This window comes from Ranitomeya imitator, chromosome 5 (assembly GCF_032444005.1).
Source record: "Ranitomeya imitator isolate aRanImi1 chromosome 5, aRanImi1.pri, whole genome shotgun sequence".
Classification (NCBI taxonomy): Eukaryota; Metazoa; Chordata; class Amphibia; order Anura; family Dendrobatidae; genus Ranitomeya; species Ranitomeya imitator.
Genome location: NC_091286.1, coordinates 29,438,155 through 29,447,585, shown reverse-complemented (window position 1 = coordinate 29,447,585; position 9,431 = coordinate 29,438,155).

The following is a 9,431-nucleotide window of genomic DNA, read 5'->3' as shown; positions in this document are numbered from 1 at the left end:
TGGTTATTAGAGTTATGATTTATGTTATTACCACACAGATACGTGAATAGAATATTTATATTGGACATTTATGTGTATTGGAGCTGGGGCTGTGGAGTGTGAAAGTGGGAATGAGACAAGTGAAAAGCTCCAACACCTTAGGGCGGCATTATACATTACAAATACACACATAAGAAGAATAAAATGACCCATTCAAAGAGCTGTGTTAATCATTACTGTAGTATCAGAAGGACAGATAGATAGATTATAGGTATGGATAAATAGATAGATAATAGATAAATAATGGATAGATAGATAGATAGATAGATAGATAGATAAATAGATAGATAGATAATAGATGATAGACAGATAGATAGATAGATGATAGATAGATAGATAGATAGATAGATAGATAGATAGATAATAGATAGATAGATAGATAATAGATAGATAATAGATAGAAAATAGATAGATATAGATAAGTAGATAATAGATAAATAATAGATAGATAGATAATAGATAGATAATAGACAATAGATAATAGATACATATATTTGGTTGATATGTTTTTTTGCAAAAAATGTATGCTAAGCTGCTCCACCAAACGTCAAGGTATACCCATATCAGAGCAGCCCTAACTGATGTATGCAATCCCTATCTGATGTATTTAAAATCCTGATCATCTGTATATTACCTATGTGAACAGGGTTCAGAGAGGAAAAGTCCATGTGGACATGCTAAGTGGAACAGCTTTTGTGCAGATAGCCCAAGAGGAGTGGTGGGTAACTCCCTAGTCTTGTAGACACAAGAGAACAGTTATGGAAACAGGAACACATGAGCTACTTGTACAGTGAACAAGTCTGTAGGAACATGTTCACACACCACCAAGAAACTTGAAGACACAAAAGAGCATAGTAAAACCAAAAACACTCAGTTTCAAAAAAATCACAAAAAAATTACTGTGATATTTTGAAACTGAGTGTTTTTGGTTCTACTATGCTCTTTTGTGTCTTCAAGTTTCTTGGTGGTGTGTGAACATGTTCCTACAGACTTGTTCACTGTGCAAGTAGCCCATGTGTTCCTGTTTCCATAAATCTTCATGTCTGACCACAGATTCTCTATTAGATTAAGGTCTGGTCTTTGACTAGGCTACTCCAACATTTACACATTTCATCTTAAACCACTTGAGTGTTGGTTTAGCAGTATGCTTTGAGTCATTGTCTCGATGGAAGGTGAACCTCCATCCCATTCTCAAATCACTGACATACTGAAACAGCTTTTGCTCAAGAATATCCCTGTATTTTGCACCATCCATCTTCCCCTCAACTCGGACCATTTTCCCTGTCCCTGCTGTTGACAAATATCCCACAGCATGATACTGTTACCACCATGTTTCACTGTGAGGATAGTGTTCTCAGGGTGATGAGATGTGTTGGTTTGATGCCAGACATAGCTTTTATCTTGATGAACAAAAAATTACATTTTGGTCTCATCTGGCCACAGTGCATTCTTCCAATTATTTGGGGAGTCTCCCACATTTCTTTTCGGAAACTCAACACAAGCCTTACAATTATTGTGTGTAAGTAAAGGTTTTTTTTGCCCACTCTTCCAAAGGCCACCTCTATGGAGCGTATGGCTTATTGTGGTTGTATGGACAGATACTCCAATCTCTGCTTGGGAACTCTGTAGCTCCTTAAGGGTTACCTTTTGTCTCTGTGCTGCCTCTCTGATTAGTGCCTTCCATGCCCGAGCTGAGAGTTTTGGTGTCCGGCTCTATCTTCGCAGGTTTGTTGTGGTGAAATGTTTTTTCCATTGGATGGTTGTAGGTCCTGGTCCTACTGTGGCCAGTGCCTGAACCTCGTCCCCCAGTACTTGTGCGGCCAGCCTCTGAATCAGTGTCCGAGACCTGTGTGTCTGAACGTGAGCTTATCTGAGTACCCTGTATATCTGGACTGCTGCAACTAGTCTCCAAATCAGCCCTGTCTTAATATCTGTGTCAGTAACAGTTCTACCTGTGGATCCTAAACCCAGTAGTAGTCTGAATGGAGCCCAAGTCCATGTCTGCATACCTGACTTCTGTGGTGTCATGAGGGTGTCACTTCCTCCTGAAGGCCTGGAGTTAAATGATCATGTCGGGTAATGAATCACAGGTCTTCTTTTGAGATGGTGTGAATCATGACCTATTTTAAATAGATTGGGTTTCCTTTGGTGTTGAGAGGGTTAAGGATTATTTCCATGCTGGCTGAGACCAGCCTGGTTGTTCTCAGCTACAACTACTTATCATTTACTCCCTCTGTATATACTGGCTCTGGGCGTTTAGTCCCTGCCGGTGAAAGATTCATCTTCCTGTGCTGAGTGCTAAAGTTAAGTGGTTGGAGATGTAGTAGTGATCTCTAGTTGCTGCAGTGCATGTGTGTTTATCTCTTGGCCCTATTCTCATTTAGTTTATTCCTCCCTGTCCCTATCCTCCTCCCTATTGTTGATTTGATAGAGGTTTTCTGTTATCCCTATTTTGTCTTTGTGTCTTGTTTACCTCACTTTTCTGTCCCATGCCTCATGGGGTGGGGGATAGGGACAAATTAGGGTTTAACAGAAGCATTTCAAGGTCAGACACCCAGGCCTCTCTAACCTCAAGAGTACCCCTGGGACAGAGATAGTTAGGGTCCCAGTTATAGGAACAGTTTGAGGCCCCTCTCCTATTTCGAAGACCATCACAGCATGACATGAGGTCATCAGCTGCAGTACCAGGAACTGCCGAGGAGTAATACCCGGCGGCTACCTGCAACCAAGCCTGACTCCACCATACGGAACTCTGTTGAACACCTGGTAGCTGCTTAGCTATGCCCTCCTAACTAAGCTTGGCCAGGTTACTCAGTGGGACCATGACTCTATGTGTGTCGCCTGCATGAGTAATAATAATAATGTATTTGATGGTGCTTTGGGGAACCATCAGAGATTGGGGTATTTTTTTATAACCCAACCCTGACTTGTAATTCTCAACAACTTTGTCCCTGGCTTGTTTGGAGATCTCCTTGGTCTTCATTGTGTTGTTTGGAGATCTCCTTAAGGTACCGTCACACTAAGCGACGCTGCAGCGATACCAACAACGATGCCGATCGCTGCAGCGTCGCTGTTTGGTCGCTGGAGAGCTGTCACACAGACCGCTCTCCAGCGACCAACGATCCCGAGGTCCCTGGTAACCAGGGTAAACATCGGGTTACTAAGCGCAGGGCCGCGCTTAGTAACCCGATGTTTACCCTGGTTACCAGCGTAAACGTTAAAAAAACAAACACTACATACTTACCTTCAGCTGTCTGTCCTCCGGCGCTGTGCTTTCCTCTGCACTGTCAGTGCCGGTCAGCCGGAAAGCAGGGCGGTGACGTCACCACTGTGCTTTCCGGCTGGCTGGCGCTGACACAGGATGCAGGAGGAGTGCAGAGAAGCAGAGCGCCGGGGACAGACAGCTGAAGGTAAGTATGTAGTGTTTGTTTTTTTAACGTTTACGCTGGTAACCAGGGTAAACATCGGGTTACTAAGCGCGGCCCTGCGCTTAGTAACCCGATGTTTACCCTGGTTACCAGTGAAGACATCGCTGGATCGGTGTCACACACGCCGATCCAGCGATGTCCACGGGAGATCCAGCGACGAAATAAAGTTCTGGACTTTCCTCGGCGACCAACGATCTCCCAGCAGGGGCCTGATCGTTGGTCGCTGTCACACATAACGATTTCCTTAGCGATATCGTTGCTACGTCACAAAAAGCAACGATATCGTCAACGATGTTGTTATGTGTGAAGGTATCTTTAGTCTTCATAATGTTGTTTGGTTTGTGGTGCTTCTTGTTAATGGTGTTGCAGCCTCTGTGGCCTTTCAGAAAAGGTAAAGTGTATATAGTGACAGACATGTATGTGACACTGAGATTGCACACAGGTGGATGTTCTGTCATTAAACATGTGACTTATGAAGGGAATTGCTTGCACCATTAATTTTTAGGGGCTTCATAGTAAAAGGGGTGAATACATATGCACATGCCAATTTTTAATTATTTGATCCCATAAATATAATTTATGCCTATATTTTTCTCACTTCACTTTACCAACTTAGACTATTTAACACTGATGCGTCCATCACACATAAATCTGATTATAAAAATGTAAAAGCACAGGTTGTAATGTTAGAAAAAAAGTAAAAAGCCAAGGGGAAGAATACTTTTGCAATAGATAGATATATGGATGGATAGTTAGATAGACAGACAGACAGACAGACAGATAGATAGATAGATAGATAGATAGATAGATAGATAGATAGATAGATAGATAGATAGATAGATAGATAAATGGAATAGGTAACAGATAGATTAATGGAACAGATAGATGGAGTAGATGGATAGGTAGATCTATGGAATTAAGCGATATATGGGATAGATATATAAATAGATAGATAAAATTGCAGCTAAGTAATAAACAGCAGATTTCTTATTATTTAGTATTTATCAGGAATTGATTTCGATATGAATGAAGATGTGACAATGTTTTCTATCGGTTTCCACGATACATAGATATATTTTTCCTGCAATGCGATGTTGTGGGCACAGACTGCGACGCCGCTGATCATCTGACATTTGGTGTCTCTTTACCAGTATTTAGGTGAAAATTTTGATGAAAATGTGAAAACTAGAAAGTAAGATAATGTGTAATTGATGGGCGGAGGGAACGGACTGTGGGCATGTATGAGCAGTCAGAGGCAGACGCGGGCAGACAATGGCTAGTGGGGAGGTCACCACTTCTTCAGTCCTTGCCTTTCCCAGGAGTAGCTGCTGTAAGCAGTGAGGCGTGAGCGGGTATCATAGAAAGCTGCTGAAAAAGAGCATCGGACAAGGCTGTAACTTTCCTGACATGTTGGGGTGTGAGCGCGGCCAGCTTAGACACAGGCACGAAGGGACGTCCTCCAGTTACTTATACAATCTCATTGTGAAGAAAAATGGAATCAAGCAACTGATTGTAAACAGATAATGGCCTCCACCTTCCTAGGAAGGCTTTGCATAAGATTATTGAGAGTGAGAATTTGTGAGGTCAGGTAACGATGCTGGAGCAGAAGGTCTGCTGGTTACCAATAGACGTTCCAGTTCTTTCTAAGCAATATCCCTACTGCCCCATGGGCAATGCTGCCAGTTGTCCATCTTGTGAGATGTATGTGTAGCACAGCACAGGGCGGTAGCCAAGGAAGAAGCACTTGTCTTCTCCTGTCACGCCCCAGCGCTCTACATGAAGGAGTGGGTCCTGGCTGGGGGTTGGTGCTGTGAGGGCCTCGCACCTCTGCAGTCAATGGTGTTGGCCGGCTAGGATTTCAATAAAGGAGACTCCAGCTCTATAACACAGCCTTTACTGAACGGTAACTTGGCAAGTTTTTGTACAAGGGGTAGCAGATAAGAAGTCTCACGGATGTTTCCTTCACAGTATAAAGCATTTTCACACACATCATTTCCTTCCTCTGTAGTCTACTCCAGGGCCGGTGAAGCACACTGTTTCTCCCTACTTCGTCACACCCCAGCTCCTAGGACACAGTCCTGATCAGCAAGGCTCTCTACCTGCTCATCGTCCTATTTCTTCTACTACTGGAGCCCTGGATTTACCACTTGGGACCACCCACTAGTTCCGCGAACTCAGCCCTTTTCCCAGTTCATTACCTTCGACATTCAGCAAGATTAAGAATTCTTATGACAAATCATCCTAATCAAGAACCTCTGTAAAGTGGAAGGCCACTCTATATCATCTCTGGTCAGTTCTAGGTCACGCTACTCCCTTGTTCCTTAGTTTCCTTCTAGGTACTTCACCCACACAACAGCACTGCACCCGGACACTTCCTACTTCAACTTGAACTTGGCCATATCTGACTATTTACAGGAAGCAGTCATTTGCCCTAACATTAAGCATATCCCACTACAAGTTAGTCCCAAACCTTACCCTTATGTCACTATCCCAACCTATCTATCTTATGCCCTATGTCTTACCCTACACAGTACACTATGTCTTACACTATATATTACCAACATTACTACATTACACAGGAACATATCACAACACAATATATCTATAAACAAAAGACACAAGACATAATGCACACAATGCGAATGGTGTCTTCAGGGGTAGGAACGCAACAGTCAGTCCACACCCCTCACATATGCATTACTTGACCAGCTGTTTGAGGGGGAATCTATCCGCACTGGATGTCAGTGTGTTATATATTTGGAAGCCCAGGTCATGAATCTAAAAATGCAGCTTCTAATATTCAAAAGCATAGCAAACCAGGAGAGACGCTTAGAGATCATTGAATGGCTCTGCTTGGGATCAGGGATATAGAGATGGGGGAAGATCAGGACCCAGAGGTAGGTGTCACAACTCTACATAGTAACATAGTAACATAGTTAGTAAGGCCGAAAAAAGACATTTGTCCATCCAGTTCAGCCTATAATCCATCATAATAAATCCCCAGATCTACGTCCTTCTACAGAACCTAATAATTGTATGATACAATATTGTTCTGCTCCAGAAAGACATCCAGGCCTCTCTTGAACCCCTCGACTGAGTTCGCCATCACCACCTCCTCAGGCAAGCAATTCCAGATTCTCACCGCCCTAACAGTAAAGAATCCTCTTCTATGTTGGTGGAAGAACCTGTGCCCGTCACCTTCCTTGGTATAAACAGATCCTCAGCGAGATATTTGTATTGTCCCCTTATATACTTATACATGGTTATTAGATCGCCCCTCAGTCGTCTTTTTTCTAGACTAAATAATCCTAATTTTGCTAATATATCTGGGTATTGTAGTTCTCCCATCCCCTTTATTAATTTTGTTGCCCTCCTTTGTACTCTCTCTAGTTCCATTATATCCTTCCTGAGCACCGGTGCCCAAAACTGGACACAGTACTCCATGTGCGTGTTGGTGGTCTCAGGACCAGGGGCTCCTTATCTGTTCCTAATGCTAGGGGTGCCTTAGCTTACCATGTTGCCCGGATTGCTTTTGATGGTGAAGATGCCGTGGCCACGTTCCTTGCCTTAGCTCCTGAATCTGCCCTCAGTCTATACCTACCCCCTACCCAGGGAGGAGGGGAGTAGTACACCAACCAGACTAACAAGTTACTACAAACTGGGGTAACGAAAAATACCAAACATAGAAATATACACACACATACAGCAGCGGAAAGCAACAGGGAGTGGAGGATGGGGTTAAACCAAAGTAGGAGAAGAAAGGGAATTGTCACAAACTCAAAACCTAGCAACAGTCACAGATAAATCCACCCAACGCCTTCTCCAATAACAACCACCAACAACCTCCAGCCATGCAGCATAAGCTAGCTCTGACAATGAGTGCTAGCCAGGACCCTGTTTATATATGAGATGGAAGTGGCTAGCAGTGAACAGCTGAGAGCCTTAATGCAGGAAAACTTCCAGGAGTTCTCAACTGAGCAGATTAACCTTTGCATTGCTAAAATAGAGTTACACCATTTAATATGAAGGTGAAGTGCAGTAGTAGGAGAAATAAGATTCTGCTGTCTTTTGGCTCCTATGTCTGGCTCCTGTCTGTCCCTGCAAACCCATGACAGTAGGTAGCTGGATATCAGTTAGAAGAAGGGGTAGGGGAAAGTGCAAGAGAGCCCAGTCCTGATCTGGCACCACCTAGTAAATATGGATGTCTGGCTGATATTAGGAATGTAGGTCCTGGCTTAGGAACACAACAGCAACCAGGAAAATGTCTGCTGTAGGAAGGAGGGAAATATGAGAGTAGAAAATTGCAGACAGATTCTAGTGGTTGGGGACTCTATATTTAGGTGGACAGGCAGGGTCATCTGCCACCGAGACTGTGAACGCCAAATAGTGCGTTGTCTGCCGGGTGCTCGGTTTCGGCATATTGCGGATGTGATAGAGTGCTGGTGAGGACCTAGAAGTCATGGCACACATTGTTACTGATGGTAAAGTCAGAGGAAGGTAAAAGTTCCTGTTTACAGGAAAATAGGAGAGAAGCTCAAGGCCAGAACCTCCAGGGTGATATTTCCAGAAATACTGCCAGTGCCAAGAGCGTCACTAGGAAGACATAGGGAGCTTAGGGAGGTAAATAAGTATCTTAGAAATTGGTGCAGGAAGGAAGGGTTTAGGTTAATGGAGAGCTGGGCCAACTTCTCAGTCGGCTACAGGCTCTATGGTAGGGACGGGCTGCACCTCAAGGGGGAAGAAAGACTAAGGACAGGTGATGAGTGAATTCACCTGACAAGAAAAGACATTTAAGGATAAAACAAATTTTTATTGATACAGAATATTAAAACCATTAAAAAAAGGGGGGACAGGGGATATGACCTCCAAAAAATGGCAGGGGAAACTGCTGCAAGCCAATGAATAACCTGTTAATAATGGGGAGATAAAGACCAGGAAAACAAGGAGGGAAGGGGGGTTTGTAGAATAAGGCTGTGTATTTGATAACAAGGAGTATACTGATTACATACCAGGCAGTCCTTTATAGGGGTCTGCAGGAGGTACTTTTACCACAAAAACACCTATAGATAAGGTATGTATACAATCCCTTCCAATCTGTATAAGCGTGGAATTAGTTATTATTACCTCCACAGAGCAGGTAGTAAAGTTAGGATGGCGTTAGTTTGGATCCTCTTTCTTTCTTTTGATTCAGAGTAAAGTGTCAGCCTTTGCTAATGACACAAAACTATTCAGGATAATAAAAACTGAGCTCGACTGTTGACTGTTGTATTACAGAACGATCTTGATGAGATGTTTTAATGGACAGACACATGTAGATGAGGCTTAATGGTGATATATGTGGACTAATGCACTGCGGCCAGCATAATTTTATTGCCACATATACATTGCATAGAAATATAATCGGGACAACAGAACAGGAGAAGGACTTAGGAATCCTGGTTACAAGTAAGCTGATCACCAGCACTCAATGTCAGGCAGCAGCTGCAAAAGCAAGCAAGATTTTAGGGTGTATAAAAAAGACAGATAATAACCCGAGATCCCACTAGTGAGGTCAGATCTAGAATATAGGATCCAGTTTTAGGCTCCACGTTTTAAGAAGGATATTCAAAGGTTAGAGTTAGTTCAAAGGTGGGCAACTAGATTATTACATGGGAGGGGGGGTGTCTCTTAATTTATAGTGAGAGCTAAGAAAGTTGGGCTTGTTTCTATCTATCTATGTGAGTTAAGAAAAAAGATTTGCAGGACCACGTGGGTAGTTTGTGGCCAATGGATCAAAGCTCTGAAAACCTCTTCACAGATGCCAGCATCCTTACAGCTCTTCTGATTAGTAATCCCTGTGACATCATTACATTGTAGCGCAATGCATGCATGACATTGCGGGAAACTACTAATTAGAAGAAGAGCTGGGGATGTCACATGTAGTATGAGGTTTGCAGGGTTCTAGCCCACTCCCCGAGGAAGCAC